The 23,551-nt window shown below is 34.3% G+C and overlaps 1 long non-coding RNA gene across 1 annotated transcript; it reads right to left on the reverse strand.

Moving 5' to 3' along the window:
* Window positions 1-6,856: 6,856 nt before the first annotated feature.
* Window positions 6,857-20,097, reverse strand: LOC127559212 (uncharacterized). Its single transcript, XR_007953086.1, has 3 exons — window positions 19,237-20,097; window positions 16,066-16,193; window positions 6,857-7,512 (listed from the first exon to the last, which is right to left on the reverse strand). It is a non-coding gene; the product is annotated as an uncharacterized LOC127559212 (long non-coding RNA).
* Between the last annotated feature and the right edge of the window lie 3,454 nt (window positions 20,098-23,551).

A 23,551-nucleotide genomic window follows, 5' to 3' on the forward strand; every position in this document is an offset into this window, starting at 1 on the left:
ACTTTCACTCTGAAGTTTCCAGAGAACTTCTGGCTACAGGCTGCCTTGGCTATCTTGTCCAGTTTGTGTCTGGCCCATAGTAGGCACTTAAGAAATAAATTTTTAATTAAATAATTTAGAAGGACAGGATTTGGGGAAGCAAGAACGGGCATCTTGACACTAGAATTTGGGCATATACAAAGAAACTCCATTCAATTAATTCAACTTTTTTTCTCAATAGTATTTTATTTTTCTGAATGTAAAGATAGTTTTCAACATTCATTTGTGTAAGATTTTATGTTCTAAGTTTTTTATCCCTCCTTCCCTTCCCTTCCCTCCCCCCCTCCCTAAGACAGCAAGCAATCTGATTTAGCATACATGGACATTCATTCCTTTTAAACATATTTTCGTATTTGTCATGTTGTGCAAGAAAAATCAGACTGAAAGGAAAACAAACAAACAAAAAAGGTGAAAATACTACGATTCCATCCACATTTAGTCTCTACAGTTCCCTCTGGATGTGAATGGCATATTCCATCCTAAGTCTGGAATTTATTCAATTTAATTAATTTGTATTCAGTACCTACTACATACTGGTTGGGGAGAATCGAATGCACAAAGTACTGCATATACAAAGACAAAAATAAAGCAGTCCTTACCCTCAAAAATCTAGCTTCTATTAGTGAGATACCATATATGTAGATAGTTATAGATAAGAAATTTTTAGCTTGTTTTGTGGCATGGACTACATTGACAATCTAGTGAAGTGGATGGAACCTTTTTCAGAATAATGTTTTTAAATGAATAAAGTGAAAGAATAGGTTTACAAAAGAAAACAATTATATTGAAATCATTATAAAATATTAAAAAGACAAATTTGTTATATAATTCACAAACTACCTGAAAATGTATTTAAGGATCTCTTGGAGTCTTAAGAACCCTCCCTATAGAATCCAGCTTCTTAACTTGAGGTAGTCAACCCCACAGGGAGTCTCCTAACTGACTGTAGGGGGGTCATGAAATTACAATTTATTATCAGTATATATCTATATACCCTGGGGTCATGAGTGCAACAAGTTTAAAAAGCCCTGATATGGAATGAGGTAATTTAAGAGAGAAAGACACAGGAGGAAAGATCAAGAAAGATATCTTGAAAGAGCTTTGAAGGAAGATAAGAATTCTGAGTCATACATGATGAAGTAGTTATTCTTCAGCAGATCATTTCTACAATATCATGATCTGAACAACACTTTTCAGATAAGTTGGAAAGTATCTAGAGGAAGGCCACCAAAACAGGGAAAGATTTCAAGTCCATGCCAAATGGAACTGAGCAAAGGAACTGAGAAGTTTTGTCTGGAAAAGAAAGCTATTCAAGAATAAAATAGATGGGCTTCCTTTGTTGTGTTTTTTGCTAGTCATGAAGTCATTCAAACAGGAATTAATGACCACTCTCGAGTATGTTTTAATAGGATGCCTTGTTTGGATATAAATTGGACTAGATGACCACTAAGGTCCCTTACAGATCTAAAATTCTGTGATTTTTAGTGCATTTCATGCACTTAGCTTATACAAAGGCAAGAAGGAAAGAAATAAAATATTGGAAACAGCTAATAGTCCAGTTTGACTTAAATCCAGAGAATAATGTGAAATAAGACTAGAAAGGCAGATAGATGCCAGATTGTGTATAAAATACCAGTGAAGATTTTGAATTTTACCATAGAAATAATAAAAATGTTTAAGAAGTGGTATGATTAGATGTATATATTAGGGAGATAATTTAAGTAGCTATGAGGAAAAATTGGAGAGGGAAAAGATTAAAATAATAAAGAGATTAATTAGTAGTCTATTACAATTGTACAGGAAAGATCTGATGAAGACCTGAATTAGGGGGATGGCCATGTGAGTTGAGAGAGTTGAATAGAAGTTGTGGAAATATGAACAAGACATGGCAACTTACTGAGTGTGAGGAAGGAATGAAGGGTAATGAACCTATGATGACTACTGAATTACAAATCAGATGATTGAAAGGGGATAGTAACCTCAACAGATAAGAATTTTGGAGGATGGATAAATTTACTGGGGGGAAAAATAAGTTTCATTTAAGACGTCTCCTGACTTGCTTGGTTTCAGCTCCATAGTATAAGACGTCATCACTTTTAAACTCACTACCATGATGTCTTGACTTTACCTCCCTCAGCCTCACCTCCTTTGTGTTTGAGGGTGAAAGGAAAGAGAACTAGACTCTTCCCAGTGCTTTCCTTTATGGAGGACTGAAACTAGACTCTCAGATCTTTCTGCTTTGCATATGCTGCTCTACCTGGTATCAACTCATGGAAAAAGATGCTCCCATGCTGGTTATCACCTGGTATTCCATCTCCTTAACTCCTACCCTTGTTTTCCCACTTCATTTTGTGTGTTTTTCCCTCCTTTAGAATATAAGTTCATTGAGGGCAGGAGTTGTCTTTCTTCTTATTAATTGTATCTCTAGAATTTAGCACAGTGTCTGGCATGTTGTAGGTGCTTAATAAATGTTTGCTGGACAAAATATCCAAATGGAAATATCCAGCAAGCAAACAGTTTAGGAATTGTGGAGGATTAGAGTTCAGAAAAGGGCTTACTGCCATATGGACATATAGATTTGGGAGTCAAATGTATAGAAATAATGGAAACCATGGAAACAGATGAGATCCCCAAGGGAGAGAATGTAGAAAGAAAAAAAAAGGTGATGATTCAACAAAAAACAAACAACAAACAAATGAATGAATAAATGAATAAGCCTGAGAAGAAATGGTCAATAAAGTAAGAGAAAAGTCAAGAGGAAGGTGACTATCAAAAGATATGGAGAAGTCAAAGAAGAAGATGATTGAAAAAGATCACACAATTAAAGGTAGAAGATTGTTATTAACCTTTCAGACAGTGGAGTGACAAAGTCAGAAATCAGAGTGCAAGGAATTTAAAAGTAAGTGAGTACTAAGGAAATAATCATCTTGATTATTGTTTTGATTCTTATCTCCCTTCTTTACCCCACCCATCTGAAGCTGTATTGGGAAGTGAGAGAGGTGTTCAAACATTTAGAGTGTCTCCAGGATGACATAGCCTTGCTATGTGTTTTGGATTTCCCAATCTGATTCTGATTCCCTTGAAGGCAGAAAATACTTTTTGTGTCCTTGTTTTTTTCTTTCTTCCTTGGGTTCCCAACTGTTCCTATGACTTCAATTGCTGTGATTGAATCTCTGTCCATATTCCTCATCAAAGAAAAAAAGAAAATGAGACCTCTAGGGGAAATTAAGTTTACAAGAAGTTTACAACAAAAGTTTACAAAGAACTTTCATATATTCTATCACTTGAACCTGAGAGTAATTTTTAGAAGTGATATTATTATCCCCATTTTACAGATGAGGAAGCTGAAGCTGAGAGATGACTTGGCCACAGATAATTCTATAGCTGGTTATATGAGAAAGTCTTCAAATTTAAAAAGATTTAAAGTCTTCCTATTATTAAAGTCAAGCACTCTGTCTATTGTACCTCAATTCACAATTTTAAAATAAAATACTGGAAAAAATACATCAATATATTAAAAAAATCTCCAGCATGATTAAGTTGGCTATATACCAGAGACACAACAATAGTTCAACATTGGGGAAAGCATTTAATTTAATGAATCCTATTAAAATTAAAACCACACCAAGACACATAATTATATCACTAACTGTAGGGGGAAAAGCCTTTGACAAAATACAAAATATTTCCGCTAAAAAAAAAAAATCTACAAAGCATAGGCATAGAAAGGCGGTTTAAAAATTATTTTAAAAGTATATAAGTAAAACCAAAGTTAGCATTATATCTAATGTGGAAACACTAAAGGTTTCACAATGGATATAGGAGTAAAATAGGGTGTCCCCTTTCTCTAATGTTAATATAGTTCTAGAAATGGTAATAATATATCAATACAAGAGAAAAAATTAAAGGCATGATAATCATAAACAAAGAGGAGGCAAAACTATTCCTATTTACTGATAACACAACTTGGAAGATTCTGGAGAATCAGCAAAGAAACTAATCAAAGAATGGCTTCAGGAAAGGAGCAAGATACAAAATAAATCCACAATATTTACATCATTTCTAAAATAGCAAATGATAGAAAATGATAGAAAGTTGTTTTAGTCAAAATTGCTACAAAAACAACTAAATTGCTAAAAAATAAAACAAAAAAATTAACTTATCAATCTACCAAGGCATAATCATCATGGATAGATACAATTATAAAATATTCTTTTACAGAAGAGCATGTTACTTAAAATGCTCTTCTGAGCATTTTGACTGAGCCAATATTATTACATTGAATTGAATTTAAGTTACATTCTAATGGAACGTGAGCTTCTTCAGAGTAGGGATTGTTTCACCTTCTATATCTTGGTTCCCCAGTGTAGCACAGTACAGATATAAAAGCCTAAGAGTCATTCATGAACAGATGGCCAAAGATTTTGAACAAATACGTATCAAAAGAAGATATGCAAACTATTAATTACACAATTGTTCCAAATCACTAAGAATAGAATAAATGGAAATAAAAACAATTCTGAAGTTTCCAATCACATCCAGAAAATTGGGAAAAATGACAAAAGGGATAGTCAATGTTGGAAGGATCGTAGAAAGAGAGGCACACTTAAACCCCGCAGGCAAAGCTATAAATTGGTCTAATGACACTGAACAGCGATTTAGAATTGTGCAAATAGTACAGGACTATTTCTCATATTCAGATCATTTAAGATGGAGACACTCGTGTAGGAGATACTTCTTGGAAAAGATATCTTGTATTTCCTTACCCTGTAGGCAGGAATAGCTTTTTTTCCATTGGTTATGTAGCCAAACCAGGCTGTATCATTAAAATGACAGACTGAGACAGTCTTGTTCTTTCCAGCAGTATCCAGCAGGATGACAATCTTGTTTCCTGAAACTTAGGTGCCATGCCCTGAGCTAGATATGGGAGGGGCCACCTTCAGCCCGCTTCCTTTTAAGCTCTGTGGTCTCAAGAAACAGGCTTGAGGCTTAATTTCCTTTCATTTGTCCTTTTCAATTCTGGTTGTAAATTGGAACTCAATCTCAACTCAAGACATGGTGATCAGGTTGTATGTTGATGTCAGTCTATCAGGGAAATCCAGAGAAACTAGGCTGCCAGAGCTAAAACTAGAGGGATTCCAGACTCAGAATTTGGAATAATCTATATAGGAATTAAATTAAGCTGTGAACCAAATTCCCCCATGATTGGGGTAGGGATACATATTGTGAAAGGGAAGATTATGTCACTCAGGTGTTGGGGGGAGTGTTTGTATGATTTTTCTTGATATACCATTTCAGTGAACATTCTTAATGGTTAATTAGGAATAGAGTGCAGTGGACTCCTAAAACTGGGGTGAACACAATCAGTTGAAGTTTAAACCACTGGCAGAGACCTCAATCCCTTTAATAGTTACAGAGAATCCTGCCAGAGAGATACAATCTAACACACTTGGTCTTTAGGCAGTGGGGGTTGGGGAGGGAGAAGAATGGTTGCCATTATTATTATATTAAGAAAATGACTCAACTGTCCATTCTTTTTGACCCAGACTGGCAAACATATGTTCCAAGGATGTCAAAGATTGAAAAAATTAGTCTCAAAATACAGGGTATCCCAAAGGTCCCAAAGGTGCAATTTTAACCTATTACAATTTAAAATCTTTCCATGATTTTCTGTATTCTTTCCCTTAGCTTCTCATAGCACCAGTTCTGGGAGGGGAGAATGGAGGATAGCCTCTAAGGTTCATTCCAGCTCTATGGAATATGATCCTAATACCATATTCATCATTTCTTTTGGCACAGTAATATTCCTTTACATTCATGTGCCACAATTCGTTTAGCCATTCCACAGCTTATGGGCATTCATCTTTAGTACTTTGCTACTACAAAAAGTGTATTACAAATATAAGGTGTCGCAAAAGTTGCAGTGCATTTTAAAACTTAAACTAGAAAACAGTATTAGCCAAAGTCAATTTCTTTGGGAATCGGTAGACTGAAGAGAGATTGGAGCAGGGTGTGCTTTAATGACACAGAGAACCTTCTCATTTTATCTTGGTAAGTTCGTTTTGACCCTTCTTCTAATTAACCAATTCAGACAATCTATTCATATTTTTAACTGACAGGTTAATTTTTTGGTTATGTTTTTCATTTCTTGTTTTCTCTCTTTTTAAAGGACATGTTCATGAGAAATATGAAGTCTACAAGCCCATTTGATTTCTTTCACTTCTTGGTTCTAAATCTTATTTTCCAATTTTTACTGTTCTTGTTTGACAATGGGTTTACTTTCAAGTCTTTAGTTATTTATCTTGTCATCTAAGCTTCCTTCGGCTCTAAGAATAGAAACAAGAATAGTACATTCTGATAAGCATTACCAGAGTGGATCTGATCAAAGTTATCACTGTTTGCTTTCCTGATTCTGATGCAGGCTAGAGGTAGAAAGGATGTGGATAAAAAAGGCAAATAGAATAGCACCATGAGACATGAACTTGATCAATACACACATGAATATCATAACATTACCAACCTAAGAGCCAAGATATAAAAAATTATAGGTGCCAACACATCATGCTTCCCACACTTCAATCCAGTCGGTTCTCTGCATACATACCCTTCTATTCTGACCAAGTTATCCAAGTTTTATCTATACTATATAACCAAACAACTGTGGATTTCTGTACCATCTAACCACATATACACCAGCCATCTTGCAGCTATAACAAAGGACCTGGGTTCCAATTTTGGACATTTGGGGTAAACAAAATTTGCAAATGTGCTCAAATATACTGTCTTTTCTAACATGAAACCAAGCAGAAGCCATAAATTAAATAACAAAGCATTTATTTAGAACAGAACAGTGAAGTACAAAACAAGGGAAAACCAAGTAAAACTATTCTCCATTTCCTCCCATCCAACAGTGTCAAAAATTGAGATTTTCCTTGGACAATTCAGATTTATAAAGTTGCATCATTGTTGGAAGACTTCTCACAGCTCAGTCTCCTGACTGTGCTCTTTGACTTCTCTGTAATTTCATTCTGCTCTCACAGTTGCTGTTCATCTCTGAAGCTGACATTTTCTAGTGTCATTTTATTGATACAGAAACAGATTCAGTGAAGTTCAGTGACTTGCCCAGGATCCCCATGGCAGTATCACAGCCAGAATTTAAACTTGAGATTTTACTACAATTCCAGAATTCATATCACTGACACATACCAAAATGCTCCTTTTCTCTGTATCTATTATATACAAACTCCTCGGGGAGATAGGAAGATCAACACGGTGCATTCTTTATCCCCAGGGTTTTACAGTTCAGTAAAGGGAACTTGTGTGTCTTAAAAAGTAGAAAAAGTAGCTTAAATTTGAACTTTTGTTCTACACTGGACGCCTAGCCAAAAAGAATCTCAAAACCGAATGAGCTTTTCTAAGCAAGAATAAGACAAAATGAGCCAACGTATCTCTGACATCTTCTAGTTGAAGACCCTGTAAAAAGACAAGAGCATTGAGTTAGAAATTCAGTATAATAATAAATATTAATCTTATTGTTACAATAATAAGTTTCTTCAGTTATGATTAATAAATTTCTTCAAAAACCCAAATTTATTGTGATTTTTAAATTAGATTCTATTTAAAAATCACTTGGAAATTTGGAAACTTTACTCTTCCTTTCCTCCTCAAAAAGATTTCCATTTTGACAATGAACATACTGATTCAAGGTACTAAACATACTCAAGAAAAATGTCCCAAATGTCCAAAAATTGGTAAAAATAAAATTTCACATTAAATAATCTCAGCATTGTTATCGATACTAATTTTAAGATTTAGATTTTGTGGAAATAAAGTGAGGTCCTATTTACACTATAAATTTTAAGTAGATAATAGGATCAATTATAAGAAAAGCTAAAGGAAAAATATTTAATGAAAAATGAATAGTTATTGCATTGGTGGTGGCATGTCTGATCTATTCCTGAATTGTGTACATTGTTTCCCCAAGTCAACAAATTATGCTCAGAATTTCATTTACTACTTAAAATTAGGAAAGGAACCTGAATCAAAAGATAAAATGTGAACTCTGCCCTAAGGGAATTTACCACTTAGTTGGGAAAATATATTATATACATTCTGAAGGAAAAAGCAGAAATGATAAGTGGTAAATGAGTATTATAGAATATTTATTCATTAAGCATCTGCAATATAGGCATACAAATTATAGGATATGAATATAAAAGATTGATAATAATAGTAGTATAGTTAACATGTATATAACACTCCAAGGTTAAAAAGCCATTTTTATATATATACATATATATGTTTATATATTTATATATACATATATATTATCTCATGTACTCTGCTTTCAAGGAATATATAGGAATGTATAATCTAATGGGGAGAGGTACATCATTTGTAACAACTTTGATACAATTGAGAGTGAGATGAGTACAAAGGACAGATCTAGGCAAATGCTTTGAGAAATTAGAAGAGGGAGAAATCATTTGAGGGGGAAGGCAACATGTTATAATGGATAGAGCAATGGACATAGAATCAAGTGGGATCAGGTTTCAAATCCTCCTTGAAACATTAGCTGTGTGACCCTGGGCACAGGGTCCCCATCTGTAAAATACAGAAGTGGGAGAGGGGCAGAAACTTCAAGACCTTTAATTTGTCTTCCAGTTCTAAATCTATGATCCTATGATTCTGATGATTAGTAGAAAAGGCACTTGAATTGGATCTTAAAAGAAGGGAGGAACTTCAAGAAAAAGTATAGGGAAGTCATTTCAAGGAAAGAAATTATATAGTAAAGACTTGGTTATCAGAGAGGACAGGATAAGAATACAAGAATACAATTATGTCTGTTTGCTTTGGGGGTGGAGCAAAGTTAGGAGGGCAGGAAAAAGTAATAGTAATAGAAAGAAGTAGAACCCAGATAGGATTAGCAGGAAGTATTGCATGCTCTCCTCCCCGAGACAGACCTAGAAAATAATCCTCCCCCTAAACAGACCTAGAAAATTCACTAGACCAAATCCAAGAAAGAGTCACTATGAGTTATTTTCCAGCCTAATTCAGCATAAAGGGAAGTTTATGGACACTAGATATGGGGTCTGGTTGGGGCATAGCCACAGTGAGAAACACAGCACAGAGAGAGATTGTGCATTAGGACAAGAGGACACTGCAATGGCAACAGATGTTTTGTTGTCCACTATTAGATCCCAGGTCACAAATCCAAGGCTATCTGAGGCTAACGCCTACTAAGGAAGCATTTTGGGGCAAAAGAGATAATAGGCTCCAGGTGGTACACTTAGTGAAGAGCTTATTCAGAAGCAATTAGTAATGGTATGGTTCAGATGCCAGGACTAAAGTGGGATATCAGTTCCAACTTCTGGTCCAATCTGCAGCCTATAGAGGAATTAAGCAGGGACCAAAGGAAAACTCACTGTTTTGATATCAGCAGAGCTCCCCAACTAGTCAATAGAGGCTAAATTCAGCAGCAGTCTGGTGGTGTTCACTCACAGACTCAGATCAGGAACTTGCACAACTAATTTGATGGTCGGGACAGGACTTTGTCCTGGATCAGATTACTTTGGAAATACTGAAAGCTTGCAGGGACCCAACCTAAGCTGTCCTTGTGATCTATAATAATACAATACTCAGTACCAAAGAGAGCAGCAACAAGACTGACCTAGGCTTTCCCTTCAAAAGGGCACAGAGCCTGACCCTCATGTGAAGTCAGACACTAGTCTAGGAAAATGAACAACAAAAAAATTTCTACTATAAGATGCTATTATAGTGACAGCTATATTCAAAACATAAAACCCAGAAGAAGAGGACTCCAAAACATCTCCAAGCAAAGCTTCAAAACAAATAACCAAACAACCCACAAATGAAACAAATTAAATTAGAATTCCTAGAAGAGATGAAGGGAGGTGGTTACAAATGAAATGAGATTAGTAAAAGAAAAAAATTAGAAAATGAGAACTATGGAAGAATCAGAAAAGGATTAGCGGCTTTGCACAAAAGATACACAACCTGAAAATTAGAAATGTGCCAAATAAAGGTCAATGACTTCATAATACAAGAAATATTAAGACAAAATCAGAAAGATAAAAAAAATTGAAGTAAATGGAAAGCAGATTGAGGAGAATAAAATTTAAAAATCATTACATTACCTGAATGTCAAATCAAAGCTAGAGGTTAGACATATTTCAAGAAATCTTAAAAGACAACTGCTTGTATCTCCTAAAACTAATGGGCAAAATAGAAATAGAAAAGATTCACAACTCTTTTTGATATTCCAAAATGAAAACTTCCAGGAACATTATAGCCAAAATCAGGAGCTTCTGGTTCAAAGGAGCAAAAAAGAAAGAATCCAAGTACCATAGAACAATAATAAATTTATAATGGACCAACCTTCTACCCTCAGACTTTTTTAAGGGACTTTTACCAATTTTAAGGGAATTTTACCAATTCTGAATTTTCACTTTTTTTCTTTGTTCAGCAGAGATACAATTGTTTTTGTTTTTCAAAAGATCTTTATTAGGCAACTAAGAGAACAACAAAACAGAATAAAAGCATAAAAAGGCTAAATTTATGAAGGACAGATCCCTTATCCTAAAGTAATTCTGATCCAGTAACAGGTTGATTTGACTGGCCTTGTCACACTACCTCAAAGCCAAAATCCTTCATCTCTTAATCTAGATTAGTTTCTAAACTTTTATCATTTGATCAAATGATATTTATGGACTCTAGTGTGATGCTTTTATGTCTCCTATTTTCTTTCAAGTAAAATAAAGACTATCCTATATTTAATGAAGTTTAAATGCTTCACGTTGGTCTAACACCCATTTACATTTTCCTGGGAAATGAATCAAAGATTTAGGAGAACCCCTACACTCCATACTGAACCCAGTCCACGTAAACCTAAAATTAAGGTTCTGAGGCACAATTTATATGACACGGCTTCAAGTTATCTGTCCAGCCTCACCTCACATCTCTCTCCTTCATGTACTTTATTTTTCAATCATACGGAGCCATTCCCTGACCATTGTTCTCCCCTAAACTAAAACTGTTCACCCTCTAAGTTAAACATAAAAAAAACTCTTGAAATTCCTCCATTTAGGTCCAAATTCAGACACCACTTTTTTTTTTTTCCAAAAAGCCTTCTCTGACTCACTTTCCTCTGAATTTATCTCTACATATCTTATAGAAAGTTGCCCAAACTTCTTTGTTTTGTTTCTATGAGGCAATTTGGGTTGACTTGCCGAGAATTATATAATTAATAAATATTATGTGTCTGCAGTTGGATTTCTTGAACTCAGGTCCTTCTGACTTCAGAGCTGTTACTCTATCCATTGCACTATTTAGGTGTGCCCCAAACTTCTTTATGTTATACTAGTGATAATTACCTTTGTGATTTGTGATTATGTATCTTCATGCTCATTAGACTGTAAGCTCTCTAAGGACAGAGCTGATTCTTTTTTTGTACTTTCAGAGCCTGGCACAATGCTTAAAAGTATTTCCAGCTTAATATGTGTTCTATTGAATTGCATAACACCATTGCCATTTTGCCATACAAAAAGCATTTCTATATACATGAATAATACAGATAATTCTGACCAACAAAGAACTTCCATTTTCCCTTAAAATAGGTAGCATTGTAGATGGAGTGCTATATTTGGAAATGGAAAATTGACTTTGAATCTTCCCTCAGATATCTTACTAGTTGTGTGAGCTGGCAAGTTGTTCAACTTCTTCCTCAGTTTCCTCATCTGTTAAATCAAGATAATTATAGCACCCATCTCATTGATCTGTTGTGAGAATTAAAGGAGATAAATGAGATTATAAAATACTTTGTAAACTTTAAAAAGCACTATATAAATGCTATTTACAAAAGAAAAAAGGGAATCCACACTAGTCATAGAGTTGACTATTTACAATGCAGTTAACAAAGTGTTTTTCAAATAGCAAAAGCTCAAGACATTTCTGTTATGTAGAATTTAGGGCACACTAGCACAAGTAGAGATTTTGTGAATCATAGCTCAAGAAACCATATTCTAATACACCCCATCAATGTATTTACTTGTACTGGCCATCTAGAAGACACAGTTAAAAATAAAAGATATTTTATCAAACAGAAAAATAAGTAGTTATAAGGGAAGATCTATATATACATGCATACCTGCAAATATATTATATATGAGGTATACTTTCCTCCCCCCCCCCGAGGCTATTGGGGTTAAGTGACTTGCCCAGGGTCACACAGCTAGGAAGTGTTAAGAGTCTAAGGTCGGATTTGAACTCAGGTCCTCCTGACTTCAGGGCTGGTGCTCTAGGCACTGCACCACCTTGCTGCCCCCAGATATACTTTTAAAGCCATTCATAGAAAGAACACATGTGATTCGGGAACATATTGTAGACACTAGATACTCATAGAGGACCCAAGCAAAAAGATATATATGTCAGAAACCTATATGACCAGGATAAACATGTTTAAGGTTTATAAACCATAAAGGGAATACATGCATATACAGAGGGAATACATGGGATCAGGATGTACATATAGCAGAGGCAATTCACAACTCATATATTACTGTTGACATCCTCTTATGACATCTATAGACTTGCATAGAGTATGAGTTGAATATTCACTACATATACTTCTGATGACATTGTATTACTATCTTTTAGGTGTCACTTTTCCATACTCTTATTAAATATTATTTTGTCATTGTTGTACTTCTCTTATGGTCTCTAAGCTGATCTCTGCTACCATCTGTTGGGCTTCAGATCTTCAGGGCCATCCACTAGACTTCTCTCATTCATTAAAATTAATAAAATTAATTCATTAAAATATAATATCTAGAAAACTTTCTAATAATGAAAATCAAAAGAATATTCCTAGGTTAAAACTATCCTCTCATTTGCTGAGATTGATAAAAGTCTATGGTACCAGAAAATTTATTGATTTAGAATTAAAAATGTTCTTGTAATTCATATTAAAAACCTGATTATAAACCTGAGTCTACAAAACATTTTGGGGACTCTGCTGCCTAAAATCTCAAGATTTGTATGGAGGCCAGAGCAATTAAAGTAACTTTATTTCTAATTTTTTAGATTGCTTTGCAAAGGAAGATATGGCCCAAAACAACAACAACAACAAGAGATAAAGATCTGTGTTGCATTCCTTCTTTTATTACAAATATCTACCACTAAAACATTAATCTACTTCTTTTGTTTTTAAGCCTCTAGCCAGTGCAGAAATGCTCTATCTCTATAGCTGAGTGAATAAATGAACGAATGATTTTTTTGAATGAGGGACCTGAGAAGATAACAAATTCTTTCTTATGAAGAATAGAAAGTAGTCATAAAGAAGGCTTTCTTTTTCTTAAAGTCACAGAAAAAGAAACTATAAACTCTTGAGATTGGCAATTCTCCATTCTGTGGCTATAGTCTACAACCTACCTTTCCCCAACTTTATCTTACATTACTTTCTTCAGTTTCAACAAAACTGGACTAATAGCTGTTTCCTGAATTAGGAATGTCACCTCCTAAATTTACATAAGCCACCTCTCCCATGTTCCCTTCTCATTTCTTCTTAAAATTTTTATCTTCCAAGGAAGGGTGACAGAGAGAGCATATTGGGGGAGGAGATTGTCAAAAGCAAAACACTTTTGAGGAAGGACAGTGTGAAAGGAGAGAGAAAAAAGAATACATTTAGCAATAGTAATTGTGAAAAGAATTTTGAAGCAAGTTTCTCTGATGAAGGGCTAATTTCTCAAATGTAAGAAAAATCAAGTTAAATTTATAAAAAATAAGAGCCATTCCTCAATTGATAAATGATCAAAAAAATAACTATACCCAAAGGGCTATAAAATCATGCATATCCTTTGACTTAACAATACCACTACTAGGCATGAATCCCAAAAGAATTTTTTTTTTTTAAAGGAAAAGGGCCTATATGTACAAAAATCTTTATAACAGCTCTTTTCTCAGGGCAAAGAATTGGAAATTGAAGGAATGCCCATTAATTGGGGAATGAATAAAATATGGTATGTAATTATAAATGCATTATTACTGTTCCATAAGAAATGATGAGCAGGATACTCTCAGAAAAACCTGAAAAGTTTTCCATGAATTTAAGGAAAATGAAATGCACTATGTTGTAAGAGCAATGTTGTGGAATGATCAGCTGTGAATGATTGCTATTTTCAGCAATACAATGATCCAAGACTGCTCTGAATGACTTATGATAAAAATGCTATCCATAGTTAGCTAGCTATATGAATTTGAGAAGGGAAAGAGCAGTAACAAGTAAGTATGAGGAATCAGGGAAGATTACATAGAGGTGACCTGAAATTGAATCTTGAAGGAAGATGAGAGTTTTTTGTGTGTGTGCTTTTATTTAATATTTTTATTTTCTCCAGTTATATATAAAACCATTTTTACATTTGTTTTTAAAACTTTGAATTTCAGATTCAGTAAATGGAAAGAAATATATGTAATTCCATAAAAAATTTGAGAAACTATATAAAAGACAAGTATAGGTGTGTTGGAAGTAGTCTAGCCTGCAAAAAGATGCGAGGCAGGTCATATTGCAAGGATGAGGAAGAATAGATTAAGTGACTAATTATCAGAGTAGATATCACAGGACTAAACATGGCCAAATTAGAGGCCAAACTTGATAGTGAGTAACATTTGAGCAAAAATGGAAGAAGTGAGCACAAGATCTTCAATTTTGGTATTCCAAGATTTGTACATAGATTGAAATGAGCAACAACAACTTTAATATTAATATAGGATTGATAAATTTCTTATGCTTACCTTTTATCAAAGAATTCTATTTTAACAGGAAAGCAACTGAAAGAATGCTATATTTTCTTTGACTCAACCCTTTTCATAGTAAATCATATATATATATATGTATATATATTATACATATATAAATATATAATTTATATATGATATTTTATCTCTTTAAAATGTAAATTCTTGAGAGGAAAGGCTACTTTTTGCCTTTCTTGGATCCCCAGTGCTCAACACCTAATAAATGCTTGTTGATTAATTTTTGGAAGCCAGCTATTAGAACAACAATAAAGCATAAGGTCAGGTGTCACCACCTTACCTGAATTGTGGGTATAGTACCTATTGGGAAATAACAGGCTTTAGAAAACTAGATTTGCTAAGCCATAAAAGGAAGCAGATGTCACTCAATAAATTGTTCTATATTGTATATGGCAAGGAAACATATAATCCCACCAATTTAAAAAATAAGAAAAAGAAAAGACATTCCTGAGTTGAACAGTGATAGATAAGTGATGCTATCATTTCCCTCCATTCTCCCACAAAGAGGCAGTTTAGAGAAGGAAAAAATATCATCTATGAGTTCATCAACCCAAGACATCAAATAAAAACAACAGTTATCCACAGATCCATAGCAGGTTATTAACAGAAACTAGATGGTTTAGAGGTTATGTCTCTTATCTTTTGCACATCATTTACAAAAGACAAAACAGCTAGGAGACATAGTGAATCAAATGTGTTGACTCTAAAGTCAGAAAGTCTCGAGTTCAAATCTAGCATGATTTGTGTGACCTGAACAAATCACTTAAACCTTTTTTTCTGCATCAATCTCCTCATTTGTAGAAATGGGGATAATAATAGCCCTTACCTCTGAGGGTTGTTGTGAGGATAATATTTTTAACTTTGTTAGCTATTATTAATAAGATGATCAAGGCTTTCTTTCCAAAATATATCCCTTGATATCTCTTGTCAGATAGATTACTGGGTTTGATGAAACTTAGGTCTGTCTCAGAGTAATTATTTATGTGTTTGAAGGTTATAGCTATGTAAAATGGCTTTCTCTTCATGTTGAAGGAAATTTCAACAAAGCACTTTTTGTAAAATTTCTAAAAATTTCAGCAAAGCAGTTTTTCTAAGTAGTTCCTGGAAATGACCCCAATTTTTTGTGACATTTTCTCTTCATTTAATTTCCCTATCTACTTGGTAGCACTATTAGGGATGGTATATATAATATCTCACCTCTTGAACCACGCTATTATTGATTCCATCTCCAGTGCATCTCAGCTGCAAAGCCAATCTCTGTAACATTTCCTCTTCATCATAGATACAGCTACTGTTGTCTCTCAGCTGAGAAAGAGTATAATCACCTGTGGGGGTAGATTGTAACTTGTTATGTTAAGTTTTAAACTTATATTGACTGAAATTTGAGACATGCTTTTAATGTCTAGAAAATCATCTAACTGTTATTTATAGTGACAATTAAACTGTTTTGGAGAATAGGAGAGATGGACCCTCATCACTCTCCCAATAATCTCCCAAAAGTATTTATAGTAAAACCTTGATTAACTGGAATGCTGAGATAATTGAGTTTTTAGGTAATTTAATTCTTTGGTATTTGACTTTTTGCTTAATTAAGCATTAATAATTTACTGAGCCTTGATGTTTCTACTTCTGTTGAAAATATTTCTAATATCCATTTAGTAATAGTTTTTGTTACCTTAGTAGTAACTTAGTAGTTGTATATAGTATATAGTATATAACTTAGTAGGTATACTATAAAGACTGAACTTATGATTTCATTAGAATAGGGAACTCCCATGTGAAGGAATTCTCTCTACCAAAGCAAATTAGCATCTTTACAACTGATTGTTGTAAATCAGTCTTGGAGAGTTACCTGGTCTACTAGGAAGTTAGGTGACTTATCCATAGTCACATAACCAGTAGGTGTCAAGAGATATATATACTTGAACTTGGGTCTTGCTGGTTTTGAGACTAACCCTGTACTTACTATGCCATGCCATAGTATACTAGAGATAATTTAAAATTCCATATGCCTCAAAACTCATCATGACCTCAAATTATAATTACACAGAACAGATATACATATTTTATAATTAACCCAATTACACACTGGACTTAATATTAGCATACCTTAAAATTATTTTCAAAATTATATTTTTTGTCATTTACCTCTTTCTGATAACAAATGAGTTCAGAAGAAAAAAGTTATGTTCAAAGATTCCAATTAATCAAGATGTTTTGATATTAATTATATAATTAAATGTGGAGTTTCCTTAGATTAGGCATGGTATAATGCGAATTAGCAGTCTCTTCCTATAGGAAATTAAAATTAGAGATAGATGTATTGTCTTATTATAGGTTATAGGTAACATAAAAACCTTAAAACAAAAATCAATTGTAGCCATTAAATCATCATGTTCATTCTAAGTGTATATATATGTAATATCTACTTGTGAAATTAGTTCTTTATTCATAACAGCAACAAAAATATTTTCCCTATACTAGGGATTGACATTTTTGAGAGAAACCATTTTCATCATTATCCCTAAAATATGACATGAAGACCTGCATTTATTATTATTTATATATACTATTTATGCATGTTTTAATAGAGATATAGATATATATTATAATATAGTATTAAAATGTAAACATTTCAAGTGATGCTAAGAAGGTTTTACAACAAGCTCTTCTGTACTGTTTTATACATTTGGTTATTTTATACAGTTTAATCCAATAAAACAGTGAAATTATTATTTCCAAAAGGCTTGATCAAAAAACACATTGTGGGAACTGGAAAGAGGGACCCAAAAAACTTCTTTAGTTTTCTCCCATTATTGCATAATCACAATGTACAATTAGGTTGTCTAATTGTCTTTTGGAAAGGCAACTTGAACCTGGCCCTAAGGGGATAACATGGGATCAGAAGAAACTGAGGTTTCAGAAAGGTATCAAATCAAATGAGATAACATGTTACATGCTTTTCAAAGCTTAAAGCACTACATAAATGCTATCTAGCTAATATGACAGCAGCGAAAATTGGTCATGGGAATTTCCAAACACAGCCAAAAACTAAAGAAAGAAGGCCCAAATGGAAATTCTGGTTTGCATAGTTGAGATGATGGGGAGAAAAGGGATCCACCCATGAGTCATTCTTCTAATACCCATTAATAGAATGAATCAATTAATAGGATGACTCATTTCAAAAGTTAAGATTCCTTCATTTATTCTATTTAAAATAGAAATAAAATTTAAAAACCTATAAGCTGCTGGGGAGCCAGTCACCAATACCAATTAACTGAGTTTTATGCTTTACTGTTTTTTAAAAAGCAGCCTTGGATTCCAAAGTGTGAGGGATGTAGAGGACCCTTACCCAAAATGACTACTCAGAGATTACTCAAAATAGAAAGCAGAAAGATTGTTTATTAAACTTCAGGAGGTTTAATCTATCTTTGATAGATTATCGAGATAATCTATCACGAGATAAGGGAAAGAGAAAGCTCTAGGTAGAAGGACTAAAGGAGTAGTAAAGATATACAGCTTTTATACAAGAGATTACATCACAAGTAAGAGAGCATTGAGAAGGGGAGGGGGAGGCATCTAATTAATTGTTCCTATCTGAAGAGATTGGAATGGAAGGTTTCTGTTTCCCTGAAATCACCTGATTTCTAGGAAACAGGAAATCAGGCCATCAGGGTTCAGATATAGCTGGCCAAAGCTCAAGTAAATATGGACCTGCACATAATCAAGCAGATAGTGGTCAAGCTAATAGACTAAATATCAATAAATGTCAAATATTGATAAATGTCATCAGCTCAGGTTAAGTAAAGATGTTTATAGCTGGCCAAGGCTCAAGTAAATATGGGCCTGCACATATTATACAGGTCATAGGGGAAACACAGAAATAATGAAAATAAAATACAGAAAAAGAATTCACATATTCCTGTAAGTTCTTCATCTTATCTCTCTATGCCACACAAAAGTGGATTCAAAGAAGAAAAGGAAGCACATATACAAAAAAGTTTATAACAGATCTTTTGGAAGTGGTAAAGAACTAGAAAGCAGGACCCACAGAGAATAGCAGCTAAATAAATTATGGTATTAGAATAACAGCATAGTGAAGAAAAACAAGAAAACTGATCAATACAGTAAATGATTCACTAGTATTTGAAGACTGATGATGAAATAGGCTATTTTCTTAGAGAAGATGGATTCACAATTGAGAAATAAAAGATGATTTTTGGACAAGCCAATGTGGGAATTTGTTTTGCTTAACTATGCATTATTTGTTATAAGAGTTTATTTTTTTTTCTTTTTTTTTCTAGTGGAGATGTGGGAAAGAGAAAAATATTAATTGAAAAAAAAAATTTAAAGCAGACTTTGGTTTACCTTTTATGGATAGCTTTAGATTAAAAAGAAAGCAGATCCACTAGCCCCATCCACACGTTTTAGAGCAGGTGTTGCCCTTTTGTTCGTCTCTGGCAAAAAACGATGCATTTCTGGGCAGAAACGGTTTTTGTTTTTGCTTCGTGTTTTAGTGCTCAGCACAGCACCTGGCACTTGGAAAGCACGGAATAAGTGTATTGATTGAATGATATTAAAAAGCACTCTTCACAAGGCAGGCCCTTGTTTGTAAATTTTAATTATCCTCATTTACTATCGTCCCCATCCAACGACTGCAAGAGGCTTTTTTTCCTTCCCTGGTATAGAAATTCTTGCCCTTTTCATTTCCTGCCCTCTATTTATGAGTTTTGGGATCCTCTGGATGAACATTTGGATGACCATAGGATCATCTATGAAAGGAAATATTAGTCATTTTCAAAGAGGGAGGCTCCTGACAGCACGCGGCTTATTTCCCCCTCTTTTTTTCAGGGAACGAGCGGATGGAAAACACTTAGATACTAGAGACACAGGCTTTCCTAACGTAGAAAGGCTGAGGATGAAACGACCCACATAGACAAAGGCTGCAGGAACTTGTAAGAGCCTTAAATAATCAAGTGGGCTTCCCCGGGAGCTTTACTTTGAGCGAAAGGGAGCAAAAGGTAGGAGGAGATCGGGTTTTGGTTTTTGTTTGTCAAATTCCGTTTACAATTTTTATGAGGACCTTTTGAACCGCCGCGCCCTATCCACCCCAACCGCCATCTCAGTAGCCAAGCAGCAGTCAGAGAGAGACCTCTCAAACTCCCGAGGCGGCGGGTCTGACGGTTATTGGGTCACATGGCCCAAGAGTGACCAATAGGGAGAGCGAGAAGTGCGCGCTTCCCCTGGGCTCTGTAGAGGAACTAAGTATTAGGGAGATTCAGAGCGGCTGCGCACTAAAGCGGTCTGGAGACGAGAATTGTAGGGGGGAGGGGAAAGGGAAGCTGGAGTTGCAGGGTTGGGCGTCGGTCTGAGATGACGCATGCGCAGATAGCTCCCCCGACCTCCCACCCTTCCCTCACGTCCTCCGCACTGTGATGGATATTAGATGAAACTAGAAGGCGGGGAAAGGCAACAAAAAAGGCGGGGAGGAAAGCGGGAAAAGGAGTGAACAGGCGGGAAAAGGATAAAGGGAAAGGTGGCGCCAGAGTACGAGATTCAGCTCCCTTTCTCTGTGGCAGTGAAGGGATTTTTCTTTTCTCTCCCAGAGTCCATGGACTCCAGCAGAAAATAGCCCCTAAGCCTGAAGAGTTTTCCGCAGCTCCCGCCCCCCGCTGAGAGCCTTAAATTCAGCCGCTTGCAGCCCCCCACCTTCTGATCCATCCTAGGTAGAAACGGAGAGGAAAGGGGAGTAATCTCAATGTAAATGCATTATGGGCCATCATCTGATTACAAAAAACAATAATAAATGGGGGGGAGGGGGAAGAGGGGTGTGGAAGATTAGAAAATCTGCCACTGTCTAGCTCTTAAGGTACTATCTGCATGATTGACTTTCACATATCGTTCTTAACTATGGCTTACTTAAGTGAATGATCAGTCACTGACAGCATTATCCATATTTGGTAGTAGATGGGAGGTATTCCTTGGGGATGGAAACAAAAGTACTTTTGAGTTACTTGTAGGGAATGAGGATAATAGCATTCCCATCACGAACACTGGGAGTCTGATTATCGATCTATCCAATCTACCTACACCAACACAAGCTACTAATTTTCTTTACTGAACTCTCTGCCTTTAAAAAGGAAAAAAAGAAAATAACATTGTGAAAATACTTAGGCTGCAAAGTACCTTATTAGGTACCTAGAGAAAATAATCAGGGATGCTGTAAAGAGGAGGGGAGGGGGGAAGGGAGAAAGGCTATGAGCACATTGAAAAAAAAATATTAAAAGCTGTTTGTATTATTCTTTTTCACAAATCCTTTGATCTTATGATGTGGAAGTACACCTGAGTTCTTAAAGGTCAAGACAGCTGGTAGGATTTACCGAGGTGGAAATGCCCAGGATACAGTTTGGGGGGAGGGGAAGGGAGTTTGTTTGTTTTGTTTTTGTTTTACCAAGGACAGTGTAGCTAAATTTAGAGAGCTTCCTCCCTAGGTCAGCTTATAGCTAAAAATATAGTATATTTTTGACACAATAATTCTGGAAAACCAACTATTAGATTATGATCAGTGTTATTGGAGCCAATACCTATACTGAAATTACAGAATGTTGAAATATTACGTTATACAACTCATTAATATTAGATAAAATATGCAATTTTTGTACTTACTATGTACCAGAAGATTGTGTCTTTTCATTTCTAATATCTGAATAAAAAGTGTAAATCTTGGCTAATTATTTTATCTTTATTAATTATAAATTTAAAATCTGGACTTCTAATGATTAAATTTTTCATTTTTCTTATGATTACTGTTGAATGGATATAATTTAATTGAACCAATAACCTAATTATAATTATGCCACATAATTATAATTATAATTCTGTTGTTGAAGGATCAAAGGTTTGGGCCTAACTCTGCAGTTACTAAAAATCCTTTGCTAAAGAAAATTTTCTTCTGATGCCTAAACTATACATAAAATTTAACTAAATTTATGTATTTTATAAATATACATTTATATATAATTATACATTTATACTAACTGATATACATAAAATTTAACTAAATCCTTATAATAGGATACATACTAAATTTAACGAAACCTCTCAATGATTCTTATTCTTAAGAAAACACAACAGAATTCTGGTGAATTCAAAATAAAGCAAAACTTATAATTTATCTGTTCTGTTATTAAATTTATAGCAAAACAGATAAGACCAAGATAGGTGTTAGGTCTCTGTTTGGAATTTATCTTACAAAGAAATATATACATTCAAATCAAATGCAAAGCCAAACTCTATTAAAGAACGTTTTGACATGCTTTAAGCCTTAGTTTTGATGTTTTTCTTGTTTGTCTTTTTGTTACCATACTTGAACTTGATGTTAACACAATTCTGTGTTGCTTATATCCAAATTAAAAGTTAAATGGTATTGTTGTCATCAAACAATTTTTAGGTTTTCAACAGTTTTTCTTCAAGATTTTAGGACATTGAAAATTTGATACCTTTTCAATAGAATTAGTTTTTGTTAGTTTACTTTTTTACCCTGTCAGATTCCTCACAATCCAAAAGAGAGAAAAATTAATATAAATATTAATTAATTAATATTAGAATATTAATATAAATATAATATAAATAATTCCTTACCTGTGTTTTGTGACATGTTTGAAGACTGGCTGTGCTCTGACAAGTTGGGTCATGTATGGCTTTTTAAAAATAGAATTTGCCAACAATGTTATATGTTATGATTTGTAACAATTTATTACTTTGTATAGAGCCACCATGTTTCTTTTTATTTGTTTACCTTCTCTTGTAAAATGAATTAGCATATGGTTTTGTTGACATGTGAAAAAGCCTTTATCCCTGTAAAAAAGATTTTTGCTTTGGCTGACAGGATCTCTGAAGTTCTGCTATTGAATTGATTTTTTTTTAAATATTGAGTCTGTCTTATATTCTTCTAATGTAGTTTATTTTCATCTTTCCAATTCAATTCAGTTTAGTTCAATTTAACAAACTCTTTTTAAAATTGTCAACAATATGAAAGACATCATATTCATTAATGAAAATACGAAAATTAAAATGGCACAGTCCTTACCCTCACGTAATTTAGATTTTACTAGAGGAAGAGGCTTGGAGATTTACACAGAAAGATATAATAAGACTGAATAGAGTATGATAAAGGCAAAGAAAAGATCCAGACAAAACACTGAGAGAATTTAATGAGGAATAAAATAATTTCAACAAGGGAGATAAGAAAAAAACTTTATTGGCACCTGAACTAGGTTTTGATAGGAGTGAAGGATTCTGAAAGACAGGGATAAAGAGAATATGCAATATAATAATGTAATATGGGGTTGGCACATCTCTACAAAAAGGACACTAAGCAGCTGCTTCTAAGAGAATGATGATGCTGGGTGAGAGAAGTACATGTGTGTGGACATTCTGTAACTGGTTCCCACTAATATAACACAAGTTTGGGAAAAGTCTTTTTCTATTCTTATCAGTGTCTACAGAAGGACTTGATTCATCTGTGGCTCCCTCTCTTCTTTGAGATATTAGAATTTGGGAAAGCAAAATGACTCATTTACTCATAACACAATAAGAGTCCCTGTGATGTAAAGTTCAGAGTCTCAAATCTTTCAAATTTTAAAAACCTGCCACATGGACCATAGAAATCTGCAGTCTGCTC

Source organism: Antechinus flavipes, chromosome 4 (assembly GCF_016432865.1).
Source record: "Antechinus flavipes isolate AdamAnt ecotype Samford, QLD, Australia chromosome 4, AdamAnt_v2, whole genome shotgun sequence".
Lineage (NCBI taxonomy): Eukaryota > Metazoa > Chordata > Mammalia > Dasyuromorphia > Dasyuridae > Antechinus > Antechinus flavipes.